Source organism: Chelmon rostratus, chromosome 1 (assembly GCF_017976325.1).
Source record: "Chelmon rostratus isolate fCheRos1 chromosome 1, fCheRos1.pri, whole genome shotgun sequence".
NCBI lineage: Eukaryota > Metazoa > Chordata > Actinopteri > Chaetodontiformes > Chaetodontidae > Chelmon > Chelmon rostratus.
The window spans coordinates 5,666,452-5,685,333 of NC_055658.1; the positions used below are offsets into that span (position 1 = coordinate 5,666,452).

Below are 18,882 nucleotides of genomic sequence, written 5' to 3' on the forward strand. Positions count from 1 at the left end.
CACCGCCACCTGTGGTTGCACTCTGGGCTCGTGGCTTTGCATTTTAATCAATTCCAAACATTATTAAGGATACAAATTCACTGTCTCACTCTGCTGCACTACGCAATGTAGTTGAGCTGCAGGAATATCAGCAATTGCGATGGAATATTTATGCTGTGTTTGTGTCACCAGCATGTCACACTGCGCCGTGACTGGTGATAAAGCTTTTGTTTCCGCTCTTAACATGCTGAAACTGAGGAGTTGGAAAATATCTTCAAAGCAAATTAATTTCTCAAACAGTCTATTTTTTAGTGTTTTTTTGTTGTTGTTTTTTGCAGCTGATGATAAATGGTATAAGAACAACAGCACTGACTGCACTTACAGTTATACATTGCAAAATGGAAAGGTGGCTCATCAGCATTAGTTAATGTAGAAGGACATCATCATCACTAAGATATCCACATGCTCAGTTTGTTTCAATACAAGGATCTGTCTGATGGATTATAAATCAAAGGCTGGATTCTCTGTAAATACATTTCATTAAAAAAAAAATGTTAAGTCTTGTTTTCAGCACAGTGATTTCTCAAAAATAAGGCAAAATCAAAGCAGACAAAAAGATGCAGCACATCTGACCTCTGGTAACCTTGAGAAAAAAAAAGACGCCTAAGTTAGTAAAGCTATTAACGTCACTCTAGCTGGTCAATTACATGAATTTCTTTATGTAATTCTTAATGACCTGTCTCACAGTTGTATTTCCTATTGTCTGTTCCCACCTTAATTGCAAAAAGAAATTATTTCCCGTTGCGTTGATACTGTTGTGTTTGCTTCAGCGCCACTCCAGCTCTAATATCGAGCGTCCCGAGAGATTGGCACCTGGAGGAAAACAGAAAGGGGAAAAGAAAAAAGGGCCAGTGTGCAGCTGCATTTTCTTCCTCAGTAATCGAATCCCTCAAAAGAGGTCCATTTTTCTTCATCTCCCCAGGTCCACAGGACCTTTAAACAGAGCAAGGCACCAAAAGAAGGTGCCATAGAACACAATTATAATTCCAATATAGTCTTGTAAAGAAAATGTAAACAGATAGCCAGGCTGCAAAGCTGCCCCCATTTTCCCAGAAGACTGGTAATAAAGTAGAAAAGATGTAATACTGGAAGAGGCTTTTTACCCCCCTGTCCTTTTCTCTCTCCACAAATGTAAAAGTGTGGCTCTCTGAGATGATGCTGGTGGAAGAAGAGATGCTCTGAGATTCATGAGAGATTTAAAGTAGAGACAGAGGAGGGGTGGATTTTACCAGAGGCGTTAATGCGGTTGTGCAAATGAACTCTAATGCGCGAGTATTGATAAGAATAAATGGTGCTCTGCAGTGCTGGTAGGCGACCTCTTTCCAGTACAGTAACTGTGCATGTTTTGTCACAGGCTTAATTTCAGAACCCTCCAGACTCTGACAGGGGACACAAACAGGCCACTGACCCCTCCAGAGGTCTGAACAAGAGCAAATTGGTGGCAAATTTTGATTTGCCAGAGCATGCTGCTATTATATGGGTAAATCTTGAATTCTACGAGTGAGACATTTTTATCCCTTTCCATAGTTTTCTCCCCTCTTGAACATTTTTTTTGTTGTCTGCTGTCTCGGGGGTAGCATTTGTTTTATGCTCGATTTTGTTTTTTCTCGAGTTTATTCTCCAATCATTGGAAGGCAGAGGAAAGAGCAAAAAGGCTGCTTATGATAATTTCCTGGCAGCGGTTGCAACTGTCCTAACAATAATTGCTGGTAGTGGGTGCTGCTTGGGCACACAGCTTGAGGGCGTGTGTGCATGCAGGGCAGAATGTCTTTTTGTAGCAGCCATCGCTCTTCAAATCATCTATCATTTATACTTCACAAACTGCTGCAACAGTCATGTGAGGTCGAGAGCGCTGTTTGTAAAACAAGCCGGACTTTAAAGAAGCATTGGGGTTTTTTTCTGAAAAGCATTTGGTTATTATTGAGCAAAGCATTTTACAATCCCGCAGTGATGTCCAAAGTCTTTTCTGTGCCATAAGGGCTGCGTGGTAGTGTCATGACCTTCAGCATGTGAATCTTGCAGACTTACTCACTTAGCCTTGGTGAAGAGGCTCCCGGAGCCGGTTAGTGGGATGATGGTGACTGGTTTCCTACTGAGTAGAAATCACAGAAAGAGAGAGAGAGAGAGAGGCATGGACGTTTGTACTAGTGTGGGTGTGCGTGTATGAATATGTGTTTGCCCTCCTTGTGTGTGTCTGTGTGTGTTTAAGTGGCTGTGTGAATCTCAGCCCGGGCCAAGAAACAGTGCGGCCTGGCAGGCCGGGAAGGCGTGGAGGAAGAGGAGGAGGGGGGGGCTGCAGTTTAGTGTGAGAAGGGGAAATGGCATGGTGCTGCTGAAGCTAGTCATCCGTCTGCTGTGACACCCAGCGTGCATGGAAGATGTCCTCGGGACTCGGCAAGGCTGAGAGGAAGTGTGGTCTTGCAGAGGAGTGGGTGGCAGAGTGGAAGTGTCATCCTCTCTGTAAGTGTCACTCTGTCGCTGGTTCACTGTCTGTCTGTCGCACATGGACGCCGTATCTTCGCTTCACACTTGCTGTCGCATTCCAAATGTTCGACCACACAAATGCACAAACATTTTTTTAACCTGCTGAACCGGCTGCCTTTACACTCCTTCTCCACAGGCCTGTGTCATGGTCATGGCATGTCTTTGCTAGCTATGCGATATATTGTCACTTGTAACATCTCAACACCAATTGTTGAGAATGTGGTGGTTTTACAAATGAAGCTTGACAAAACCCACTATAAAAAAGACCAAGCCCAAACATACAGTCACTATGTCCAGGTCAGACCTGTCAACCCTCCTGTTCTTTCCAGTATTTTACCCCTCTCTCCGGATGTCCTCCTGTTTAAACATTTTCCCAGGTTTTTAACCTTTCTAAGAAAAATCAAAATACTTGCTGTAACGCTGATGGGAGGCATAACCACCTGCTTTTGCCACATTCCCCTCCGGTACTGCATCAGTATCAGTATGTAGAATCTTAGCTGTAACATCTGTTGACAAGAAGTCATTCAATCAAATGGCACTTGCTAATAAAACAAGGACAATAAGAGGAAGAAGAATGAACATGAAAAGGTTAAAAGTTTGGCAAAAGGCTTACCCATACGGACGTTAATGGAACATTGTAGTAAAATATGAAACACAACTTTTAATGTATCACACAAAGGGAAAGTACAGTGGGCAATAAGGGCAAACGGGTTGCAAAGCCCAAACTTTTTACACTGGGAGAAATGTGCTGCAGCTTGAGAAATTATGGCAATTTCAAACACGTACAAAATTCCACAACAAATACAACGACGGACACATGCTACAAAGTAGTAAATGTGCTGCAGAAAGCCTAAACAAACACATTAAAAGCAACATTGCTGCAAATACAGAAAATATGGCAAGTCAAAAACACACAAACTCTGAAAACAAATGCGAGAGAACAACACTGCGTTTCCAACAGAAGTGCTCCAGGCCTGTAGGGGGAGCGCTGAGTGGAACAGCTTGATTATTGACCATTTCAAATGGTAAAAGGCCAAATATAAAAAGTAGAATACGTACCTTCTTATGTCTTGCCACCTCTTTACTCCACTATTCTTCCCTTTTTTTTTTTTAAACTTTTTTTAGAACAGAATATACCACTTATCATTCATCACTTTTGTGTGGTCATCTTTATGAATTACAATTTTGTGAATGTAAAATGGTGTGAGGTTTTCCATTTTAGTACTTAATGAACATGGCATCACAAAAAAAATCCCTAGAGACCTGGGGTACATCGCTTTGTTGTCTGGAAATTTAGAGTTTGAGACTGAGTGTTTTTGACTTCGCATCGTTTCCATGTTTGCAGTACATTTCTCCTGGAATGGAAATGTTTTGGTCTTTTGCAGCTTTTGCCCTTACTGTACCACCTACCACTGTAGGAAAGCAACGTGAAACATCGTGTCCAGTCTGCCAAGCATAAGCATGCCCGAGAGGTGCAGAAACGTGCTCCATCAGTGACTGCATTTATTCTGTCTCTCCCATCTATTTTCATAATCCTCTCCAGTAGTCTCTTTCAAAATCACAGTTGAAGCATGATGTGCAAGTGGTGTGTACGTATCCTGAAAGCGTTTCCCTTTCAACCAGCTACTTGATTCTAAAGTAAGGTGTACTTTATGTAGGAACTAGTTAACTCAATCCTTGTTGCTCTGATGTTTTAAAGCAAGTGGTTGCCTGGTGGTGATTTTAGGATTCACCGTGTGGATCTTTGACTGAATGTAAGGGCTATGTGGACAGTGGTGAGGGTGGTGGGGCGGCCGAGGGTGAAGTGCCAGAATATGTACCTCATTTTTTTTATTTATTAAATGTTGATAGGTATGGTCCAGGTACAGATACTCCACATCCACTGTGTTTACTCTGCAGTGAAAACAGTTTCAGTGTGCAAAACACACATACACACACACACACACACTTAACCACCACCTGCCTAACCCGTACTCTAACCATGAGCCAAGTCCTCTCTCTCTCTTCTTTTTTTTTCCAAAGAGTTCAAAAGTCTAATTCTGATTTGTCCCTTCAAAGGACTCACAAGTCTGTAGACATTATGTTACATACATAAAGAAAAGGACAACGCAGAGAAAAGCTGAATATATGTGTAAATTAATATAATATATTCGTAAAACAACACAAACCTAAAAATCACACCTATTCTTTTATCTTTTCTTATTTCCATTTGAGATGAACATTATTTTTTTCACAACCAGCGTTCCCATAATGCTTTCAGTGATGTAAACAGTGCCCACATGAAGTCGGCTGCATTCTTCACCTGAGCAACCAGCATGTAGCTAATGCTGCGTTCTAGACAGGAGAATTTCTGGCTTGCAGAGTAACCAGGGATGAACCATGCCGCCTGCGTTTCTTTTCATACTGAAGAAATGTGATGTCATGAGGCCAGAACTGGAGTTCTCACACCCCTTAGCTTAGTAACAGCCATACTGCTACGCTGTCAAAATATTTATTCAAAAGTACATACACTTTTGAACAGACGTACTGGCAGAAAAATGTACTTAAAGCATCAAAAGTCAGAGTGCTCTCTATAGTGTTGTATTATACGTTGTTGGAATATTATTATCAATGCATTAATGTGTCAGTATTTTAATGTTGCAGTGGGTGCGCTTACAGCTTTCTAACTGATGCACACACTGCCAGTTGGTTTGATATGTGGCAGTGCATCATATTTTATACCAAGAATGTGTTTTAGTTTTTTTTAATTTAGAAAGTAGGTAGCTGTCAGAAAAAATGTAGTGGAGGGGAAGATGTTTCCATGTGCAATGTGGTGAAGCAGAAGGGAAAAACGGCATGAATTGGAAATACTCGAGTAAGTACTAGTTATTAATGTGTTACCTTGAGTATCAAGTGTCTCGCAGCGGGTGACCCAGTTGGGAGAGGGAGACAAAGAGAGACGGAGGGACTGAGGGGGGAGCCAGAGTTGCTGGGATTTTAATGGCTCCTGCTTGCCAACTGTGGTCATAAGCCTCCAGTGCACAGACAAGGCCTAATCAAAAGCCCCACACCATGTGAGTGACAGCATCAAAGCGCATCTGCATACTGCAGGGAATTCTCCCAACTTTCTGATTTCTACACAATTAAAGTGGGTGCGGGAATGGAAACGCATGACTTCTCCACCCCCACCCCCCCCTTTTTTTTCCTCTCTCTCCTTTTCCTCTTTCCACCCATAAACAGCATGAGTGCCTATCCCGTTCGCCTGTTATGTTTGTGTACATTATTTCACAACTCTCAAGAGGCCCAGAGGAGGAGAGGGAGAATTAAAAAGGGAGAGAAAGAGCTGAGGAGTGAAAATGTAGAAAAGAGGCTGAGAGGAACACTGCTGAGGAAGAAGCGAGCCGCAGACAGAGCAGAGCGGGGAGAGTGTGCGAAAGCTGGATTTTCACACCGTTGCTGCTTGTAGACTGTTTTAGCACCCCGAGTAACTACGCTATGTCAAAAAAAAAAAGTGATGTGCCGCTGCACGAAAACATCTTTTTGGAAAATGACAGCGTGACCCGCAGCAACAGCGGTTGACCAACAAACGAGAAACACCACTTGAATGATTTTCCACGTGTAAAGACAAGACAGTCGCTGGTGTTTGCTCAGTCGCAGACAGAAACAAGTTTTCCTCTGTTTCTGTCTGCTGTTACATGTTTTTCAATAAATATTTCACACTCAAACTCATCAAAAACATTTTTTTTTTTTTGGAGGGGAAGCAAGCAAAAACTCCAGCCGGATAAAAATTTGTCAGGTTTATACTTTCCATCTCCATCTCCCTCCCTCACATTAGCGGATTGGCTACTCAAGTGCGGCTTCCTACCAAGGGAACTGCAAAACTCTGCACGAGCCAGAATGATGGAAATTACTTTTCTGGCTTCTTTGTGTGGTGCTACTATAAGGCCAGGAGTGTATTTCAAATGTAATTGAGTTTGGTGCATTCACAAAGGCAAAATGCTGTGTTTGTGACCAAAATGATGCACATTATTTTGCCTCTGGATGCGCTGCCAAACTTTTAGCACAGCTACAGCCCCCTCCTTCCCACATTGACCTGGAACAGGTTGACAGCGTCGTATGATTGGCTTTGTTTTATACCTGCGTCCCTCAGACCTTCCAGTTTCGCTACGCTCCTCCCAAAGTCACTTCCAAGCTCTTCCATTTGGCTTTGATGTTTTTAAATGAAAAGACCTCGGGTTGCATGGAGTACGCTGGCACTTGCTCACAGCATCGCACTCGACAGCAGAATTTGGGAACACACCAAATTCAATTTCTGCTACTGCCAGCCTAATGACGATGACGACCTCGCAGAGTAAATGCAGAGTGAAACTTTTATTTGTAGTCACAAGCTCTTAGACATTATTCCTGATCCTGTGGCGTCCTTTGTCTTTTCATCCACCCGTGCCGACAGTGCAGGTCAATAGGTTTGGCCACCCGTTTCTGTGTATGTAAGCATTTTTGCCAGCATCTGGAGCGACTAAATGGATATTGGAAGCTGTTGCCGGAGCCGAAAGAATGTTGGACAATGGTTGAGATTGATGAGTGTTTGGGCGCTTTCCCTGTGACCCCACCGCATCTGGCAGGAACAAAGTCAGGCAGGTGTGACAGCCAGCATCCATCTACTAGTCAGCTGTAATAGGGAGGGGGCATTTGTACAGGGACACACATGCACAAACGCGCACTAACACTCTCGCGCACAAACACAAACACATACGCACGCTGCAGCCTGTGTTTTCCACACATTTTAGCTAGCAAGGATGCACACCCGTATCTGTCGCACACACACACACACAAGCCACACACCACTATTCAGGCACACACTGACGAAGGAAAAAAAAAAAAAAAGCCTTCCTGGCAAGCTTCACTGTGTGTCTTTCCAGGAAGGAGTCGTTCTGTGATGCTGACTTCCTTCAAATGTCTGCAAGCTCTCATGTCTTATTATGGGAGACAAATGGCATGTCCCGACTCATTACCTCCGGACATGACAACCACTGCAACACATTTCACTTAACTGTGTCCACCTGTCCCGTCCACTGAACACGTGAAACAGACAGCGCACATGTCGGGATTTCAAATGTAATCACGGCACATATCAACAAACAGGATGATACAAAGCCTGGTGGTGTCACAGGGCTTCTTAAAGTCGGTCACCCTGTCTTAAAGGGTAGGTTGATCCAAATTACAAAATAAACACAAACAAACATGCTGATTTGGATTTATGTGTTTTTGTGTTTCAATACAATGAAGATAAATGTAATTTAATTAGTTAATTAGGTTTTTTTTCAACACTGAAAAAATACATCATGCACACGTCATTCTGAAGAACAGAACACACAGTCGAGGTCTGCATAAAGCAGTTACACTGCAACAGGGTGATTATTGATTGGAGCCGTCTGGATGGTGTTTCAAAAAGTTTGCATCATATAAAATATGAATAAAAATCCCTGTTTCAACGGCAGCAGTTTAAGCCTGCAACAACGCCACACACTACCGCTTCAATACATGTCATATTCATGCAAACATGCACGCTCCTATGTAAAATATGCTGGAAATAACTCGGTCAGACCTGTGTGCTGTGTGTGGAGGACGTGACATTTAGGGAGCAGGGCCTGAATGCAGTCATGCAGGTTCTCTTTGCAGTAAAAGCATCTCTCAGCTGGGTGGTCTATGCCACCATTGTTAGAGTCCCTTACTGCGTCGAGCCCCAGGGCGCTAGCCTGCCTTCACCCACCACCACCTCCACCACCGCCGTCAACGCTCCCCTCCCCTCGCTGGCATGGAAAATCCCCCATGAGCCTCTTCTCTGATGTAAATCACAGGTAGGGGAAATGTGAGCCCGGCTGATGCACCGGCACTGTGCCGTGAAATCTCTGTTGACATTACCGACGGGCGATTCCAGAAAAAGACACGGAGTGAGAGCGGGAGAGGAGGAAGAGAGTGATAAAGAGGGAAAGGGAGCGAAAGAGAGAGAGATTTGAGGAGACGTGAGCATTTCAGGGAGTCACTTTTGACTTTCTTACTTTTTGACTCACCGTCTTCGTCTCCAGGATGATGGAGTGAGCTCAGTGGGCTGCCCGCTTTCATCCCCAGTCTCTCATTGAGATTTGGCATGTTTAATGATTTTTTTCTCCTCTCTTTTATAGGCTGACACAGAGAAACTACCTGTTTTTACTGGTCTTAAAAAAGCACCTTTTAATTCAACCGCTGGATCTTGCAGCTATAATACCCTCTAGGCCTAACCTGTTTTCTTACTTTTCTTTAGGTAACCTTTTAACAGACAAGGATTGATTTTTTTTTCAGCTCTGGTGGCTTTGTTATGGGATAGCAAGAAGTGCGAGAAGATGAAGATCACTTGGAAATGAAGTGAAGGTAACACGGGAATCAGGGAAATGGGTTATGAGAGGCAATTTTCATGCCCACTCCCCCTTTCCGCTGAAGGGAAGAGTAAATGACTTTTACTTCCCTGTATGAAAATATTTAGTTGTACTTCATCTCAAGTGCAGCATTCCAGACGGGCTCTGGTATCATTCCTCTTGCTGAGTTTTGGTTTTGTGCTATTGGAGTGGTGCACCGGGATGTAAAAGTTTGCCCTGTTTAGCCACAGGATATGATTATGTAAGCGAGAGAGGCCTTGGATATTTGTCTACTGTGGCGGAGGAAGGCTGGGGGATTTTGTCTCTGAGCGACGTGGTAATGCACTCGATACTCGCCTGTGTGGGGTGAGGGAAGGGATAAAAGGGACATGTCATCACTGTCCGCCGCATAAGACAACAGAGATGACTGCCTCCGCTCTCCTGTCTCCTTTTCCTCTGCTCCTTGCTCCTTTGTTCTCCCTCTCTCTCCTTCCCTCCCCACCCTCTCCGGGTCTGTGCTCCAGACAGAGTGTGAAACACGTATAGTGGCATCATGACACACAGAACGAGCGCTTGTGCTTGTAGCTGCCGTCCACTCCAAGGTGATCTGACATCTTAAAGCGATGCTCTGCGCAATTGCACATTCAGTCAGACAAGCGTGTTGACGTTGCTGCCTAGCCAAAGGACCCCTCCTGTCCCCCCTCACCAGTCTGAAGCCGGCTGCCAAGTGCTTCCGCGAAGAGGATGGCTTAATTGTTTCTGCCACAGCCATGCCTCTTCTTCATTTTTCTCTCTTTCCTTCCTAATCCCAGGGACGGGAAAATGGAGCTGTTATTTGCATGTCTAATGATACTCGATATCACAGGCCTCTCAAAGGAGAAGGCACAGATGATTATTAATATAGCCAATGAAGCCCTCATTTATACTGCCTTTTGTTCTTAGGCCTGAGCAAATACTGCTTTCCAATACCTGCCTATTAAAAGCTGTATCCCACAGAGAGATACGGCGGCTTTGAATGTAGAAAAACAGCAGACATGTGTCTCTCTTTGTGAGATTGAATGCAATCTATAAATACTAACGTACATAAAAGATACTCAGTCGAAATAATGTAGCTGGGATATTGATCCAGCTGGAGATGAGATCAGTGCTCATATTGTTAGGTGTTTGACACATACAGGTCATGCTCCTTTTTGGCAGGAACCGAGCTTGATCCATAGCTTGCTCATAAATCTGACAGCTTTCCTTATGTGATGGAGCAGGTTTTGACTTTCAAAGTTAGGAACATTTGACTGACCACCTGCATTTCTTGCGCATTAACAATTGATGTAATAACCCCAGAGCCTGCGGTGCTGTTCGAGAGACTTGCTATAAGACAAACAAAAGTGCAAAGCAAAAGCTGTCAAAGCCCATTATTCAAGTCCCCATGCAGAAAACTTACTGTATACCTGCACGAATTTTCAACAACAGCAGTGCATGCCTTTCCAGCAGTGGCAGTTGGCATTGAAACTGGCTAATTTGCAAGGCTTCTCAGGTTCAGAACAATGACTTTGACAGCTCAAACAGGCACTGTGGAGTGCATCTGCATTTTTCCACAGGAATAAGCCCCAAAGAACGGCTATGGCACTGCATGTCTTCCAATTATGGAAATTTGTGCACGTCTATATATATATACTATATATGAAACTCCTCTTGAAACATGCAGATTGAAATGCATATAAGGTCAAAATTATGGCTATTGTTCCCTGCAGGTTTGTTCACCATTTTTTTTTTATTCAAATAAATAGTTTTTATTATTTAAAGATAAATTCATCCCAGATTCAGAGTGGATTACGCAATCCATCGTCTCACATATTGTACAGTATGTGTATGATACAACATGAAATGTGTTCTCACAGTCTGGTTGGTTTTCCAAGGACAAATTATCAGTGCATTTATTCGAATATTACAATAATAATAACGGTTTTGTGGTACTTGACACATTCTACTATAATTGCGAGGAAATATTGTATCTTTTACTTCACTGTATTTAGAGTAAAGTGGCAGATACTACAAGCCAGTAGTCAGCAGTCAGTCCATAAAACATAATACCTAAAATATAAACCACCTTAACAGCATAGAAAAAAGTTAACATTTATTTTAATGTTTGGATCATCCTGTGTGACGAGTGTTTAATTACACATCTGTACTTAATCTAAAAAATTTGAAATGCAGGATTTTTACTTGTATTTGAACATTTTTTATAGCGTGGTGTTGCTGCTTTTCAGGGCTGTAAAGAAAATAAATAAATGAATAAATAAATAAACCAAAACCAAAACTCTATGTCACTCTGCAGGGTTGCTAATGTTTTCTTTGAACCCTCTTCCTGACACCCTCCCCACAACATGTCAAAGTAATATAAAAGTGTTATATTGTTGGACGTGTTTGTACGGCAATTTAAAGCTTGATATCTTAATAGGGCCTTTAATATGCACCACCATTGGACTAACTAATAAAACCCTCATGCAGAGACTGAACCGTTGATCTTTGCAAACAGCAAAGTTCACTGTAACAGCCATTGCACAGGTGAAAGTTGCCCTTTTGATGTAGCTATTTATCTTACTATTAATGATATTGCAAAGGAAAGCTGCAATAAAATATGAATCTAGGACCAGAAAAAATAGACCCTCCCCTACCTCCCAAAAGAGCCAGACTACTTTACCTCCAGTCAAAGCCATTTTCATACAGCTGCTCACGTTTTATTGTATATTTTCAGTCAATACAGGCGAGACTCGCTTTTCCTGCTTTACTTTCCTAAACACGAGCTATAACATCTCCACCATGAAACTCACCAGTCGGCATTTGCTGTTTGCGACATTTAACAAGATCACAGGATCACATGTTTGACAGATGAGTTTGTGATACTTATCCACATCAACACTCATTTACTCAGTAGTTAAACCGTGAGCGAAAGAAAAAAAAAAAAGAGCCTGTGAGAGAGTGAAAGAAGGAGGTCGGGAGGAAGTGGGGGGGGGGGGAGTGGAATGTTGAAATATGAATTACAAACCCGAGCTGCACCATCTGGACCGAGAAAACACACATCATGGTGGAGAGCCGGCACATTGAATTAGACTTGCTACGGGATCCATCTGCACCTCGTGAAATCAATCTCATTCCTTGATTTGATTAGGTCAGCCGCACAGAAGAAAGAGAAAACTGTTGTGCTCCTTGATTAAGCTTGTTTTGTTTCGCACTCCTCCACACCCACCCACCTTCGTCATGCTGTGTATACCGATGAGTTTTGGGCCCACAGGTAGGGTAATGACAGTAGTCGAAGTTAATGCTAAAAAATCTCCCTCTATTTAACACTCAGCATGTGCACCCCAGCCCCCGTGGCTGAGCTCATTTACACTTTTTTCACGGCTCTGTCTCTTTATATTTTAGAGCATTTCTTTCTTTTGTTTATTTATTTGCTTTGTCCAAATCACAGGTTTTTCTTGCAGGCCTAACTCTGTCTGCAGAGCTGTTCAGAGGACACATGTAGAGCCGCTGTGAATGGGACAAACGCTTCATACCAGAAGTCGTGTTTTTTATTTACCTTTGTTTTTCCGGCATTGAGGGTTGCATCGGGCACACACCAATGAACAGGCCGATTGTGTAATGCTCCCTTGTTGTAACAACAGGATGTAATGAGCAGGCGGTAAAAATCTATACTGAAGATTGCATGCATACAATAGGTCATTCTTGAAGTAAGAGCTGATGTAGCCGCGAGCCTGGATGTATTATGCAGAATTGTTTTTATTTTCCCATTTCCAATTCTGTCTCAGTGGTGACACTGTACCCTGCTATGATTAAAATGCATCCTCCCATGCATCCACACTCACAAACAAAAGGCTTTTCATGGGTGGCTAAATCTAATTGTGTTGCCCCCTTGTACTGAAGGTAGCTGCTTTGACTTTGACTTATTCCTCGGAAGCAATAATGCGCCGGCGGCGGTGAAAGCAACACATGTGCCGTTGCTCACAGTGCAGGGATGGACATGGAACACATTAGCCCTGATTGACCTTGGTGCAGATCGCACACAAATCCAGTACAAATTGTCTCGTTTTTTTGTTTGTGTCGTTAATTCACGATTGTCCAAGAGGAAAGTAAAACAGAATAAAAGTGCAAGGTGAAAGCGTTTCCATGCTTCAGTTCTTTGTCCAATTAAAAAAAAGAGTGGGTGGAGAAGGTGTAATACGGAGCATCTGTACTGATTGTAATCACAGTGCCTTTTCTGAGTGGAGTTGCCTTCAATTACGAACTGTCACCTTTGCTTGTATGTGGGTCATGACACCATCTCTGTCCCATTGTCTCAATAAAGGTAGAGTGTCTGCAGCGATAAGAAATGAACAGGAAAACATGCAAGGTACTCTTTCCCCTTTCTGGTCTCTGTGAATGCTGGATTTGACCCCTCTGAAGAGCAATATTGATTATTGTTCTATTCCAACAGATGCCCACAAATCCCCATGGATTTAATTCTTTTGTTGTCAGTACAAGAGAGCAATAATAGATGATAGAGCATTTTGAAGTTATGAGCAAAAAATCTGTTTCCGACAAATGTAAAGAATAATTAATCTTACAGCTCGAAATTTTCTTAACACCTTCAAATCTGGCTTCTGGCATGTGTTAGGAAAAATTGTGGACCCTACAAAATTTCAGACGACAATATTTCTGAATGAGACTTTTCTTTTCCAGTAGCTGAACACACTAGATGTTCGCTATATGGTTTCCTCCAATTAAGTCTGTTGTGGTTCACACCAGAAGGGAACTTTTCTGTCTAATGTGATAAAACGCTACGTGCCATGAGACAGACTGGGGGGAAAATGTTCCCAAGAATAGCTAAGTGTATCATATATCATGCATTGCGCCATCTGTTCCGTACATTCAAAATGTTATTGCAATATTTAGAATTACAGATTATTCATGTAGGTGTAATTAACAGAGTCGAAATCCAACAAATGGGAGGAAGCTACAATTAATTTCCAGACATGTTTGAGCAGAGTCTATCTGGAGTAACTATTTAGGCTACACTTGCCTAAGGCTGTACAGATGGGGGAAAAAAATGGTAGCTCTAATTTTACCAGTTTTGGCAATGAATTACCCCATGTTGATCCCTCATTGCAGTGTGAAGCCCTCTTGAATGAATTCTTTGGATTCGTTCTGTGAGACTGGGTCGCATTGACCATATCAGGAGAACTGGGCAATAATAACTGACTGAACTGAATCGAAAAAGGTTAACATCTGGCTGTTACAAAAGGTGCTGTGTAAACTAGTCCACATGGCCTCAGGGTTTCCATTCATTTTACATAACAACATGCAACTTCTACATATTTAATGTGGTAGATTGTGTATATCTACTACAGTACGTTACATGGTCTGGTCATGCAGCTCTGCTTGAACAAGCTCGTTATCGTCACCACATGAAGGTGCAGTGTACAGCACGTTTTCATGCAGCTCTACATCTTTGCCAGTTTGCATCATTAGCTACATTAAGATACATCCAACACTGCGTAGTGTTACAAACAACTGCAGTGGAAAGAAATTAAGTGCTGTACTTCATTACAATTTTCAATAATAATAAATAATAATAATAAATTGAATTTCTAGTTCACTTTTCATCGGCAGGATCTCAAAGTGCTACAAAGTTTAAAAGTTAGAGAAAAAAAAAGAAAAAGAAGAAAAGTTAAAGCAATGCTCAATGAAAACAATAAACAGGTTAAAAATCAGTTCATAATCAACATTCATAGGCCTTTCTGAATAAAAAAGTTCTCAGGCCTGATTTAAAAGAGTCGAGGCTCTGAATAGCCCTCAGCTGGGTTGGGAGGCTGATCCAGTACTTTACCTGAGTATTTCTATTTTGTGTTGTTTCATACCTGCTGCATTACAGTTCATTAAAAATGTAAAGACAAAAATAGAAGCAATGTATTGTTGGCGCCTCTTGTCATATGTTTCAGATGTGTATTAGTAGTCGTGTTACATATTTTTATCCCATATTTCCACTGCAAATTTTGCAGATGCACATCTATTCAGAGTAAACTCTGAATAGAGGCTCAAAGAGGTCAACTTATCAAACATTTCTCAAAATAATTAAAGATGAAACAAAAGTCCAAAATATTCTTTCCAACCCCATAATTGATCTCATGACCCCTTAGATTTATCTTGTGACCCTTTGGAGGGCCTGGACCCGTAGTTTTGGAATCACTGGCCTGAACTGCCTAACTGAGTATATAAAATAGCAAAACAAATGAAAACAATACACAAATACATACAATACACACAAATCAACAAGCTGAAATAGTACAGTGCTACTCACACATTGTTGCGTCAGTACCGACGGTCTAATAAAGTCATATACTGTACAATAATATATCAGTCATAGGGGCTGTTTCTCACTGTTTGTTTCCAGTACTTTTGATGCTTCCGATACCTGTTTATTTACTTTTACAGAAGTAGAACTTCAGGAAGGAAGGAGTACAGAGGTAACTTTACTCACCTGGCTTCTTCTTCCTCCACTGCTAAATAACATACATCCTGTGTCCTGTGTGTGTGTGTAACTGTAAATTCAGCGAAACAAGTAATCCCTGACCTTTACTGAGGACTAGCTGAGGAAGAGTGTGGAAAAGGTAGTCCGACGTACTGTGTGCAGTCTGTTCCAGCAGACAGTAGCTGACAAGCTGCATCACAGTGACAGCATCTCCTCCCTCCTGCTCCTCGCTTCAGTCTTCCTCTTCTTCTCCAGCCCTACTGGTTACATAAAGAGGAGGAGGACATGTCCTATCTACCATTTGCCCTGACAAGGAGCAAAATCATTAGTTCCCTCTGTAGGGCTGCACTTAAGCATGTGGAACCCAGGCCCGAGGCGGGGGCTACGGTTTGGGGGTTGAAGTCGAATCTGTAGAATCTTCCTCATTAGGACACAGTGATTGTTCAAGTGATTGCTGTAAAGGCAGGGACTGACATATTTCCTCCTCCGCTGGCAGAATAAGCTGTGCTATGCAGCCCCTGATTGGGAGTTGTGGCTGGCAAATGGAGGTGTGCACGTGCGTGCGCATGGGCGTGCACGAGAGTTTTTCTCCAGTCTGCCGCGGCTTTCCTTATCATCCTGAACTGCAGCTTCAAAATATATGGATGTCTGTCTTTTCAACAGCCAGAGTGCAGCAGCTAAGGCAGGAGTCACATTAACTTCCCCAGTCTGTGTACACTCTCTGCATTATTTCCTCTTTATGATAGATTCTCTTTCCATTAATACAATGGCACTGCTTACTTTGGCTACAAGGGTGAAAATATAAGATGATGGCGGTGGTGTATTTCAGTATTATTCAGTGAATCTAAAGGTTTTCTTAGACTTTTCAGCCAGGGAGGGCAGACTACTAGCAACTCCATTATCACTGTTACAAGTCAAATACTAAATAAATATAGGCAAGGCAATGATCTGTGTATCTAAACAACCTTCCCTCTGTGCTCTGTGCTGACTGTATTGGTATTTTGTGACTCTACTTTGTGAGGTAACACATAATCATCATGACTACGGTATGCTTTTACCCATTATCTGCTTGTTTCCTGAATGCCACTGTCCATGTCACTGATTGTTGGTGCTCCTTCAGTTGCCCAGGCAACTCGGTTAATGACGGGGACCTGTGACAGACTTTCTCCCCTCCCCTTTAAGTAATTGTCCTCTCTGATGACCATTTGTGCACTCCAGTGCGAAGGCTGTCTAAGAAGTGGGCGACAGAGGCACAGAGGAGACATCACTGCTGAGAACCGCAGCTGGCTGCAGCCACCACGGCTCAACTTTCAGCGAATGCAAAGTGTAAAGTGGCGGTTTCTAGCCCAGTGATGATTGCTTGCTTTCTGCGTCTATTTCAAAAGAAAGCTCACCCTGTGCCATTTATGTGAAGTAGAGGATTTGTTCATCCACCTGTAATTTTGTTAATGTCTCAGCCAAAATGCATCATGGCCTGTGCTACTCAGACAGCACAGCTATATGAAGTGATGACGTAATTAAAATGTCACAAGTTGCAACTGTCCACAAAAAGAGGGCTTTTTGTGTGGTAGATAAGCATTGGCATTGTTTTCATGTTGCCGTGATGTTTTTTATTTATTTGTTTCTGTGAACTGTGCTTGACTCGTCCTTGGTTTCATAGCCGTAAAAAGCACAGTCTCGACATTGCTGGTTTCCGAAGCACTATGTGGTCTTCTATCTGTCTGACACTTCTAAAGTATGGACAGGTAAGAACCCTTGCCTGAGGATCAGAGAGCAGCTGAGTGTAGGTATCTAACAAAATAACTCACTTCTGTAACCTGATTTTGGAATGTTCGCTGTTACTTCTTACTGTTTGTTGTCTATTTAATTGTTTTCATTATTTCACTTCACACTCAACAAATATCAGTATGGCATGATGAACAGAGTCAAATCATCAGCAAAAGCATCAAACTCAAAACTAAATTCCATTTCATATCAAGGATTGCACTCATTCAGTTACATGCGTTTTTATATTTTTGCAACTTGATCAGTGTTATTGTGCTTGACATTTTATTCCTGACCGTGGAAACAGCAGTTTCAATGTTACGGCCCTCTTACTCGCTTGCTCTGGAGCTTTTGACCATGTCACGTGGTCCACGTTTTGCACAGTTGTCATGGAACTATAGTTGTTCAAACTTGCCCAGATTGACTTAAGGGTTGAGTTTGACAGATCATTTTGACCTTGAAAGCAGGCCTGGAATGAAAAGATTTATTCTGCTTTATCCGCGCATACATTTGTACATGGTCGACCTCACCTGAGTGTGTCAGTGCCAAGCACACCAGGATGAAATCGTTGATGTGCTGCAAAAAAATCTTTATGATATATGACACAGCCAAAACCAACACGCAAGCTCAAATAATCAATTTGCACCCCCGTGAGCGAAACACAGACACGTGTAGTCATATATGCCGAGCTGCAGGCATACCACTTTGCACAAGAAATCACACACGGGATAAAAAAAAGAAACAATGACAGACCATCATTAATTTTCGCTCATTTAAAGAGTTTCTCAGTGTGCAGGATGTTGCGAGGCATTTGTGTTAATGAGCTACATCATTCATGTGAAATGATGGCACAATTAGGAAAACAAAAGTGCAAGGTGTGACAATTTAAGTGAATGTGCTTTGTCAGTGTCTGCAAACAACACCTCCGAGACAGTATATGCATAAAAGCCGGCTTATAAAAACATTGCGGGGGGTTTGGAGGTCGGGATTTTCACCGACAGATTTTTACCTCGCGATTCTGCACCCCAGCCACGCTCCCACAGGAATCCCTGTTGAAACACTGTGGCAGGAAATGAAATTAAAGCTGCTGAATGCAAATGTTTTGAAGCATGCTTGGTTGCGTGCGCGTGTGTGCGTGCGTGTGAGTGCGGCTGTGTGTTTTTCAGAGGCATGTATACTAACAAAAATAGGAAGTGAAAAGAAGAGGGCTGCCAGCCATGTCACAGTAACACTGAACATCGTTGGATTTGTAAATGTTCTACTCGGCGCCTCTCTCCTCCCCTCTGAAAGTCACTCACCTTGGGGATCAAGAGGCTTATATGAAAGGTGCCGTACAGTAGGAGAAGTGCTCTTTCTGTGTAGGTGAATGGAAGCAAAGTTCTTTGCTTCCCTCGTGTCAAAGCTCTGGTGTTCCTCTTTTTCTCTGACCTCCTTCTTTCCGCTCCGCTGTATCGCCCTCCCTTCCAATTTACCTTTTTAACTTGAAACGGCAGAAGGTTTCGCCCGTTCTTTTGTCCGCAGATGTTTCAGCAGCCTTATGTAGCATTGTCAGACTCATTAGTTATACTCAGCCCGTGCAGCGAGCGGGAGCCAACCACTCAGCCTAGCACATAATGCGGCTTTAGTGAACTAATGAAACTGTAATTACAAAAATAATGAGGAACATGCAGTATCGTCCAGCAACTTTGGGGCTAGTTATTTGTGAGCATGAATCATCGTGTG

The 18,882-nt window shown here is 42.5% G+C and overlaps 1 protein-coding gene across 1 annotated transcript in view; it reads left to right on the forward strand.

Annotated features, from left to right (window-relative positions):
* The window catches only part of cdh8 (cadherin 8), an 87,099-nt gene that overhangs the window by 12,793 nt on the left and 55,424 nt on the right, over positions 1-18,882 (forward strand). The window lies entirely within an intron of this gene.